An 11,070-nucleotide genomic window follows, 5' to 3' on the forward strand; every position below is an offset into this window, starting at 1 on the left:
CAAAGGGAAGTAAGGAATTACTGTATAACACAGGAAAGCGGTAATATTGTTTTAAAACAAGAAAATCTGTTTTAAGCATCTTTCTGCCAGTCTGTGAAAACTGATATATTATTTTTCTAGTGCGACATTAACAAGACAGTTCTAATTCTTGTTTAACATTCTCCTTCCAACAACTGTAGTTTTACAGCTTTTTCCCATAGGAGTCTCCCACCGCTGTCTGTAGGCCCAAAGTTCTTCGTGAAATGAGACAAACCCATAGCTATCCTTCATTGAAAAGAAAAGCTTACCCCTTGGTTTTTGTTATAAAACTTGTATGACCCTCTTCACTGGATTTTTTTTTTTTTAAAGCAAAATAGTTAGTTGTATGATACCTAAGTATTTTATACTAAGTAAAAGAAGTATCTCTCCAAGCACCAAGCTTCCGCGGCTGATAGAAGACACATTTCCAGCAGCATATTCCAAACATTAAAAAAGCACCAATAGTGTAGGGTGTTTGTTTGTTTGTTTGTTTGTTTTTTAAAAAACAACAGCTTCTTCTGTTCAAAACACTCTGATTTGAATTCTATAAGTAAATTCTATAAGTAAACTCACCACTAAATGAATTCAATATTTTCAGAAATAGCTGCTGATTAGAAGCAGTACGTGAGCTAACACCTGAACCAGAGCGCAGCCAACCGTCTGTGTAACAGGGTGAGCCGAGAGCCACATTTCAGAGCCTGCTTCCAGATGAAATCACATCCTAAAAGACAAGCAGCCTAGCAACTGGTTGGAATTCTGTACTGACAGCGCTGCTGTAGCTGACAGGTGCCTTGCAATCTGAAGCAGTGGAGGTTTCCTGCGTGTCAATAAAAGAAACGTTTTGACTGCAGTGCACAGCAGAAACAGCAATGCTGTCAAACCCCTGATAGTAAATAAAATACTGTTTGCAGAGTTCCTCCTCGTGCTTTCCAGAACTGGCTTGTTACGTACAGTGTGCCCGTTAGGAGAGCTTGTCTTTCCGCGTGTTGACAGCTTTGTGGGAACGGTCCAGTGCAATTCTGAATGTTTGTGCCCCTTCTTTTGTCCACTCTGTTGTCGTGCATCAGGACCGGGGTGTCTGGGTTGGCTCTGCTGCTGCATTTAAAGGCGAAAGGTGCTGATTCTAACAGTAGTAGAGAACAACTTGTGATAGTTGAGACTTCTTTTGCCATTGTACGTGTGTGTTCTCCTTTGCTCAAGCCGTGTAGATGCTGTGAACGCACCATTCCAGGCCTGCTATCACTTTCAGGAAAACAAAGCCCAGATACCCGTAATGCACACGTACTGTAAACTGGAAGATGCTGTGTTGCCAAATATGTCTTCTAAAACTGATGGCAAAAATACATGGTGATAAGATTAATTTGTAATGCAGCTTTCTGAAGTAGGTCAGGTAAATGTGTTCTAAAAGAGCCTGTTTCTTTCTAGCAGTAATGCAGAAGGGTTACTGCAACTACTGAATGCTCTGGACTTTAATATCTGTCTGTACGTACCAGGGCCTTGAAACTGTACAAGAAGAGGGGGAGTCAGACAGACAATCAGTCCCCCATTCTCTGGGCTGTACTCGGGCACATACCTACCGCTTTCTGCATATTGCAGCTGAAGAAGTCACCCAGGTTCTGAACTGGATCCACCATCGCTCAGCCGTAGATTTCACATTCTAGGAAACCACATTGATACACTTTACATACTTTCAATCAATCTGAATTTAGTAAAGCAAGTAATTACCTAAGTTGAAGTGCATTTGTTATGTTTGCACTTGAAGACAGCCATGCTTCAGGACTGTGATAACGTGGCAACCCACGGAACTACAGAAGCACAGAATCACAGACTGGCCAGGGTTGGAGGGGACCTCAAAGATCATGAATGTCCAACCCCCCTGTCACAGGCAGGGCCACCAACCTCCCCATTTAATACCAGACCAGGCTGCCCAGGGCCCCATCTGACCTGGCTTTGAACACCTCCAGGGACGGGGCATCCACCGCCTCTCTGGGCAGCCTGTTCCAGCAGCTCACCACTCTCATAGTAAAGAATTTTCCCCTGACATCCAACCTAAATCTCCCCTCACTGAACTTAAAGCCATTTCCCCTTTTCCTGTTGCCTACCCTTTCAAAGAATTGATTTCCCTACTGTTTGTAGGCTGCCTTTAGGTATTGGAAGGCTGTAATGAGGTCACCCCGCAGCCTTCTTTTCTCTAAACAAGCCCAGGTCTCTCAGCCTGTCTTCATAGGGGAGGTGCTCCCATCCCCCGATCATCTTCGTGGCTCTCCTCTGGACAACATTCACATACTCCCTGCGAACCGACCAGAATTTCACACACTGAAGTCCTGCGCTTCAGTATTTTTTACCTGTTACCATTCATACTGATGCAGTTCTCACGGTGCCGCGCTAAGTAAGCTTTTTCGGTCACTAGAGGGCAACCCACATTCGCGTATAAGAAGCTACCCGCTCCGATAGCCTTCTAGCAACCAAAACGAAGCTCGTAGCAGAACAACTGGGTTTCAGACAAGCGGCTCAAGTAAGGGACCAAATGAAAACAAAATCACGTCTGATCTAAGACTACTTTTACCAAGAGTTTTCCTAGAACCTGTTAACAGCTCTGGGCAGCGAGTGAGAGTGCTTACCCTAGGTCAGAACAGAATAATACCAAAAAAAATTTCAGAGTGAGCAGCTTGGACCAAGCCAGATACAGCTATTGTGCATTCCAGTCTGAATTGGAAACAGCTGTAGAATCAAGTCCTGAGGGGTCTCAGGTGTACAAGCATCCAGTTGTTCCACTTCGGACTGAAACACTAACACCGCTTAGCCCTCTCAAAACCGGGCAACTGGTTCTATAGTAGGCAGCTTTAAAGCAAAACAAGCGTAGCGAAGGCGATGTGTGATTACACAGTGGCTGAACCAGTTTTCAGTACTGCAGTGTCAGGTACACGTACGTAAAGTCTGCACTTACCTTTGGAACACTTTTCCTCTCAGAGCCCATAATCTGAACGCAAGTGTATCATCATTTGTCACGGTTGTATGATTTTTGGTTATCGGTGTCCCGCATCATAACAGCATGTAGCACACCAGGAGTTAAGAAGTTCATGTTCCAGTTCCATGGATGGTCAATGTGCTGCCAAACGGTGTATTTTTATTGAACTGCTCTTGAAGTGAGAAGTCTGGAATGCACGACTCGTTCCACTGCAGAACTCCAGACGATCTGTAATTTGTTTTAAGTTGAATCAGTGTAAACTTAATAAAGTATATCAGTGTAAACTTTATAAATTGTCTTATGTGCATAAAAAGGATCTGCTGGGTCTAAATTATGCCCTCTAAATTTTCTTTCGGTGTTTTATAGAAATTGAAAACAAGAGTGGGTTGATACACCGCAACTCATTTTTCCACCAGTTTCTTCATTGAAAAACACACGCAATTTATTTTTTTTAGCAAGACAGAGTTGTAGGCAAACAACGCTTAAAAACACACACGCATCCCTGTGAAGGAATTCCCATTTGCTTATAAATTGCCTTTGTCTTTCTGAAGTATAAAAATTTATCATTAACTGGCTATAAGATGCCACGGCTGATTCAGAGGAATCGCGCTCGGTGATGTTTTACCTAGTCTTACTTTAACAAAGAATTACTGCGATGATTAGAAACAGTGGGGGAAAAAAAAGTTGCTTAGAAGTTTGCTCAGGCATTCGAGACGCAAGAGAATTCTACAGGCGACAGAAGCCTTTCAAACAGCCAAAATCTGAGCTGGCAGCTCTAATTTTTGGAGCCAAAAACCCTGCTAAGGAGCTGCTGATGTTGTTTCTCCACACACTACGATGCCCTCACGCTACCTGAAATTACTTCCCCGAACCTCCCGTACTGTTTTCCCTCACAGCAGAGCGTAAATTACTGAGCCCAGGTTTTGCCAGAAGCGTTTTATCATTCCAACCAGCCACGTTGAAATTTTAGAGATGTATCTCTGTATTTGTTTCACTCAGGAGCTGCTTAGAGTGAGATCACTAATTGCTCTCCTTCATGCTGAACTCCAAGAAAAATATCCCATTGACCTCAAAGAGCAAGGAATCGGGCTCAAAGGGCTCACACGGGACTGATTCCTGGACTTTTAGGGAACCACTACGCGTTGATGATGTTAACTTACCTTGAAGTTATGAATGAACTAGGCCAGGGATCTGTTGTTAATGCCTATTTGAATTGTAAGATGTGATGAAAAATAGATCTGTATTTAGATCACTCACTTGGACATTTCTCTGAAATACTTTATCGGCCTGTATTATGCCCTCCGTAGTCCATTTCTATTTTGCACATCAGTAAAACCTGTAGACAATAGAGGATTGCTGAGTAACAAACACACATTCGCTTGTCACGCAAATGACAATGACTTCAAGTGTTAAGATGAGGAAAACCGTCAAAAACAGAAGGGCATAATTCAAGAAACCGTTACACACCCCAGAGGAGGGAGTTCTGTGGATTTAATTGAAAACCCTGCAGAACATGTCACTGTCAAGTAAAGCACACCCCGTACAATTCAATAAAACCTTCCCCTTGTGAGGGTGGTATTCCATTATGCGCAGGAGAAACGAAGCAGAATACAAAGGGACAATGGCAAATTAACAGGGGACGGACCTTATCATAGCACAAAATTCTAGTATTCGACAACCAAGGAATTTGGACAGAAAGGATGAAATGAGAAGGAAAAAAAAAAACACAAAAAACACCCCCAGAAGAGGTCTCATTTGTTTCCAGAGCAGTTAGGACAGAGAGTATACAATGGTAATAAAGCTATTATTTAATGACAACAGTAAAAAAGAAGCGATTGCTAAAGAAACCTCACCAACACGTAGCCTAAAAAGGCATGCATCTTAGAAAGCACTCGAATAAGCGGCAAGAGAACTTTTCCTTATGCTGCGTTATTCAAAATCAAATGATCCAATTTATCTCTGTGAGCACTGCATTTGCCTTTTCTCTGATCTCTCCATTCTTTTCTCACTGGACTCAAGTACCCTTCACTGCTTTGGACGAGGAGTGAAGGAAGGAAAGGAAACCTTTCACGTTTGAGGGGCAAGGGAAAGCAGAGTGGAGACGGCATGCAGCGGGGGCCTCTGGAAACCTTAAAGGCCGGGGACGTTCTTGGGAGGGGTGATTCTCTATCTATTTCTATCGCTCCATTTGTGTCAGACATGAAGTGACCCCTTTGAATTAGACACAACTGTTTAACTTAACTAAGGAATCCCACAGCGAGGTGAGGAGGATAAGCACGTTACAAACTTCAGTTTAAAGTGTAACGTAAGCCCTGAATTCACATCTAGAATCCACGTGTCTACCTGTCAGGGCCATAACGAGGCCCGGCTGCGACTCCCAGGTGCCGGGGCCGCGGCCGCCCGGGCGCAGCTGCGGCTCGTCGGGAGCCCAGGGCACGGCCCCCCCCCGACGCCTTTTAAGCTCCGCCGGAGGCTGTGGGGAGCTACCGGGAGATTCCTGAGGATCCCTTGCCTGTCGATGTGGGCTTCGTTCCTTCCTGGAGCGCCGGCACTGCGGGGATTGAAAAGCAGCGCGGGGATCTGCTTTGTCAATGCAACGGTGGGATTCTGTTTAACGTTTTCTGTTTGTTGTCTTGTTTCAGGCTGCTGTGAGTCCTTTGGCGGTCGAGATCAGCCCGAACCGGTGAGCGCTTCTGATAGCGATGGCGCAGCGGAGGCGGAGAGCCCGGGAGTCGTCACGGGTTCCCGGCGTGCGGCAGGACTCTGCCGGGCCGCCGCCTCGCTCTTTCCGGGGCCGGGGTAGGAGCTGCCGCCGGGCTCCCTTCGGAGCCGGGTATGTCGTCGCTGCCCGGCTCCCGTCGCTTTTCCCGAACGGGCTGCCGCTCAGTTTCTCGAATCCTTGCAATCTTAGCCCAGCCCCGGGGTGCTCTCAGCCCCCACGAGGTTCTTCGGGGCACCGCTTTAGTTTTTCCTGCTGTCCTCGGTGGGAGCGAGCGGGATTCTTTCCAGCCCCATTCCTGCAGCCTCGGTGGTGCCGGGAGCAGGAAGCAACGCGAAGGGCTGCAGAAAGACGAGATTTTCTTTCTTTGCAGGCTGAGCGAGGGCTGCGGCGGATTTTCTCGTCAGTCCGAACAGGTGAGTTTAGGAATCCTTAAGTAAGTTCTCTCTTTCGGGGGTTTGTGTAGGGTCGCTTTCACGTAGCTCTTTAGAAGGGCCGGCACGGGGCTGCCGCTCGACTGCCCGAGACCGAGCCCGGCCCCGGGGCGTCCTCAGCCTCCGAGTAGGGTTTTGCGGGTGCTTCGGCCCCTCTCACTTCCAGTAGCCGGTGCTGACAGGGTGGGACAGTGTATTCCTCCCCCCTCCCCGCCCTTTATGTTTAACTCCAGGAGCATCACGTTGCTCCCGTTGTGGAGCCATGGCAGGGCAACTTGAGTGACAGGAATGCTGTCGTGGATGGCTGTGTTCTTAATAGGGAAGTCAGACCAGTGAGGTGATGGAGCAGCTTTTCCAGTGAGAGGATGGGGATGTACTGAGCCCTGCCTATTGAGGAATGAAGAACTAGCAGAGCAGTTGCCCGTGAGGCTGAAACAGCAGGTAAATGTGTATTACAGGGGGGTGCTGGTTACAGACCAGCGTGAGGATGTTGATGGGACTTTGTGCACACTGCTTAAAGCAGCCTCACAGCTGTAGGTTTTTTTTTTTTTCCTCACAGTAAACTGGAGCCACTGTGCCAGCTGTCAGGAGAGCAAGGATAGCAGGTTATCATTCCAGGAGTTTCCTGCAATGTATTGAAGGTAAAAACTTCTGACACAGGTGACGGAGGAGCCAATGAGGAGAGGAGAGCCTCTGGAGCTGGCTCTCCCTGTTGCAGAAGTGAAGCGTAGGGGTGGCCTCAAGTGCGACTGAATTCTGGATGTTGTGTGGAGGATGAAGAGTGGGACTTGCAGGAAGACAACTTAGTCCTCCTAGAGGACTTATGTGGAGGTCTGTCCTGCAGAGGAGCTGGTCAAAGGTGAGAAAAGTAAAATTGGCTGCAGATCCCTGGCCCTAATGGGATATGCCTGAGAGTACTGTGTTAGAAGCGATTGCCACCTGGTTGTCTATCACTTTCCCTATGGTCTTTCTTGTAGGAAAGGTGTGTGAGAACTTGAAGATAGCTGGTGTTGCTGCAGCCTTCAGAAGGGGTGAGAAGGATGGCCTGCGCGAAGGTAGGCCAGTTGGCCTGGACTCCATCCCCCAGAAGATGATGCAGCAACTTCTAGATAGCATCTTTGAGCAGCAGGAAGAGAAGAAACTTCTAAGGAGTACTTCTGGTGGATTTGCTGAGGGGAAATGACTGCAGACCAACAAGGTCGCCTTGTGTGTTGTTGGTACTGTTTTGGTTTTTCTGAGAGAAGGCTGGTGGATGTCACCAGGGGGAATATGGCTACTGCTAGAAATATCTGAAGTGCAGGAGTCTTGCCGATGGAGATCGGCTCATCGGCAGAGCAATGGGAGCAGCATTCAAGGACTTGCACTCCAGAAGCTCTATACCAAGGGAAGGAAGAATGATTTCGCTGTGTGAGCGATGGGATAGGCTGCGGTCTCCTACTCCGGGGCCGTTCCGGTTGCTTTCCTGGGTGATGGGCGGCTTCAGCAAGGGAGCGGGACGGTTGTGATCCCTGCGGCTCTGTGATGGTGTTTGTTTTGCAGGGCGAGGGCTGCAATAGGTGCCGGTCAGAGGATGTTGACGGAGGTCTTCCTGCAGGTCCGGAGCGAGGTGAGTTTTGTCTTCTTGTCCTACCCCTGGGATGGAGTTCACGGCTGGGATTGGGCGCTGGTATGCTTTTGTTTCAGGCCTGAAAGAGTGGCAGATCTTGCGGATCTTGTACAGGAGGAAGGGAGTTGGAGGAGCGAGAGGTGAGGGACGTGCCACACGCGGCGGTGGCGGGGCTGCGGCAGCCCTTTTCTGCTGGAGCTTGTTGCCTTGGTGCTGTTTTGTGTTACAGGGGTGGTCTGTTGTCTCTTCAGGTGAAGCGGAGCACTCCAGAGTTGCGTTCTTCTTGCAGCGCCGGTGCCTCAAGAGCAAGGTTGCGATACTGGTGTATGTGGAAGTGGCAGAGCTTCCAGGTAGGCCTGCGTTTTGTACTTTACAGGGTCCTGCTGACTTTGTATTTTTTCTTTGGAGTTGGCTTGTTAGTCAGTTAGTTTTTGAAAGAGGGTTCTGGATTTGAGGTGGTGGGGGTAATGTTAGGTTGTTTTTGGTGCTAGGAACTGAGATTTGGCGTTGGTTTGTTTGTCAGTTGGGTTGTTTATTCATTGGTGGTAGAAACGGTAAGTTGGAATTGGCTTGTATGTTAGGTTTTTTTTTCCTTAGGTGCCAGAAACTGAAATTTGGAGTTGGCTTGTTTTTTCTTGATGCTAGAAGCTGAAAAAGGGAATTGGCTTGTGTTAGGTTTTTCTCTTTGGTAGAAACTGAGATTTGGTGTTGGCTTGCTTGTCAGTTCGGTTGTTTTTTCTTTGGTGCTGGAAACTGAATGTTGGAATTGGCTTGCATGTTAAGTTTCTATTTTTCTTTAGTGCTAGAAACTGTAATGAGGAGTTGGCTTGTTAAATTTTTTAATTTGGTGGTAGGAATTGTAATTTGGTGTAGGCTTGTTAGTATGGTGATTATTTTTTTTTTTTTTTCTTGATGGTAGAAACTGAAAGTTGGAATTAGCTTGTTGGGTTTTTTTTCTTTGCTAGAAACTGAGGTTTGGTGTTGGCTTGTTAGTCAGTTTGGTTGTTTTTTCTTTGGTGTTGGAAACTGAATGTTGGAATTGGTTTGGATGTTAGGTTTCTTTTTTTTCTTTGGTGCTGGAAACTGTAAAGAGGAGTTGTCTTGTTATGTTTTTATTTTTGGTGGTAGGAATTGAAATTTGGTGTTGGCTTGTTAGTCAGTTTGGTTGTTTTTTCTTTGGTGTTGGAAACTGAATGTTGGAATTGGTTTGGATGTTAGGTTTCTTTTTTTCTTTGGTGCTGGAAACTGTAAAGAGGAGTTGTCTTGTTATGTTTTTATTTTTGGTGGTAGGAATTGAAATTTGGTGTTGGCTTGTTAGTCAGTATGGTGACTTTATTTTCTTGATGGTAAAAACTGAAAGTTGGAATTAGCTTGTTAGTTTTTTTTTTCTTTGGTAGAAACTGAGATGTGGTGTTGGCTTGTTAGTCAGTTTGGTTGTTTTTTCATTGGTGCTGGAAACTGAATGTTGGAATTGGCTTGTATGTTAGGTTTTATTTTTGGTGGTAGGAGTTGTAATTTGGTGTTGGCTTGTTAATCAGTATGGTGATTTTTTTTTTTTGTTGATGGTAAAAACTGAAAGTTGGAATTAGCTTGTTAGTTTTTTTTTTCTTTGCTAGAAACTGAGATGTGGAGTTGGCTTGTTAGTCAGTTTGGTTGTTTTTCCTTTGGTGCTAGAAACTGTATTGAGGAGTTGGCTTGTGTTATGTTATTTTTGGTGGTAGGAATTGAAATTTGGAATTAGCTTGCTATGTTTTCTTCTGTGGTCGAAACTGAGATTGGGTGTTGGCTGGCTTTTTGTTGGTGGGGGGAGTGTTTGTTCCATTTTTTTTTTGGGTGCTGGACACTGGGTTGTGCACTATCTCTAAAGAGATATTTTTTTTTTTTTTGGGAGGGGGGTGGGTTGGTCGAACTCGGAATTTTGTGAGGGAGGGGGGCGCCGGGGCCCTCCCCGGGAGGGAGGGGGGCGCCGGGGCCCTCCCCGGGAGGGAGGGGGGCGCCGGGGCCCTCCCCGGGAGGGAGGGGGGCGCCGGGGCCCTCCCCGGGAGGGAGGGGGGCGCCGGGGCCCTCCCCGGGAGGGAGGGGGGCGCCGGGGCCCTCCCCGGGAGGGAGGGGGGCGCCGGGGCCCTCCCCGGGAGGGAGGGGGGCGCCGGGGCCCTCCCCGGGAGGGAGGGGGGCGCCGGGGCCCTCCCCGGGAGGGAGGGGGGCGCCGGGGCCCTCCCCGGGAGGGAGGGGGGCGCCGGGGAGCCTTGCTTACCTAGAAGGAGAGTCGCTGCTCTGCTCTCAACAACTTATTTTCAAGTGTAGCTGGTGAAAGAGGCTGGTGAAATGGTAAAATAAAACAATGGAAGTGCCTGTGAAGCCTCCTTGTGAGAGGTCTGTGAGACCAAATCACTTTTTAGTTCTGGACAGTTTTTGGTGTTGGTATGTCTCTTGTAGTTAAGTTTTAATCCTTAATTAAGGTGATGCCTTTTGTGAAAAGTCCTCAGTTGTATCAGGGGGCAGGTAATGTAAAGGACAAAAAAAGATTGTCTATTTAAGTAGCAAAGAATTTGGTCTCTGTTTTAAGAGAAATATCTTTACCTGTTCTTCTGCAGCTTTGCATCAAGAAAAGCATCTATGCATAGCTCTGTTATTCCTATTTCCATGTGCTTCCCCCAAAAACTGGTAACATCTTAGGTGGCTTCCAAGTGCTGGGAAGCAGGTGATGATGCATCCATTTTCTTAGAAGATTTGTCATTGTTATTATTATTTTTTGGAAACGCTGCTTTTACCAAAGGCAAGAATGCTCTGTTAGGAATTTACATTACTAACATGGACTACAATGGAATGGCTAAATACATTTACCTTAAGTTTTTGTGCAGGCCTGTCTGTCTTCTACTTAACAAAACTAAAACTTCTGACTTTATCGGGGGAAATAAAAGAGAATGTGCTGGTTATTGGTGTACTTAAGACTCATTCCCTAGCTACTGCCCCAGCTTAGTTATCTCAGGGGAAGAGAAAGGGGACAAAAATTACCCCTCCTGCAATCATCAAATGAGCTTTCTATGATCTCTTTAAAAAAAAAAAACCAAACTAACAAAACCAGGAAGACATAACTCAATATCAAACATTTCTACAACTTATCTACTTCAAAGCTATTACGTATAAAACTTGCATTACTCACTGAATGGAATTGACTGGTGTGCTTCCTGGGTTTGCTGTGTTGCAGCTGAATTTCGGAATAATGTTCCTTCTTGAATTTGGTAGAGCTTCTTGAAGTTGAAGGCGAGAGTCCTGTTGGGAGAGTGGAGCAATGACAACTCTTTCACAAAATTTATTTTTAAGT

Source organism: Tetrao urogallus (genome assembly GCF_951394365.1).
Source record: "Tetrao urogallus genome assembly, chromosome: 4".
Taxonomy (NCBI): domain Eukaryota; kingdom Metazoa; phylum Chordata; class Aves; order Galliformes; family Phasianidae; genus Tetrao; species Tetrao urogallus.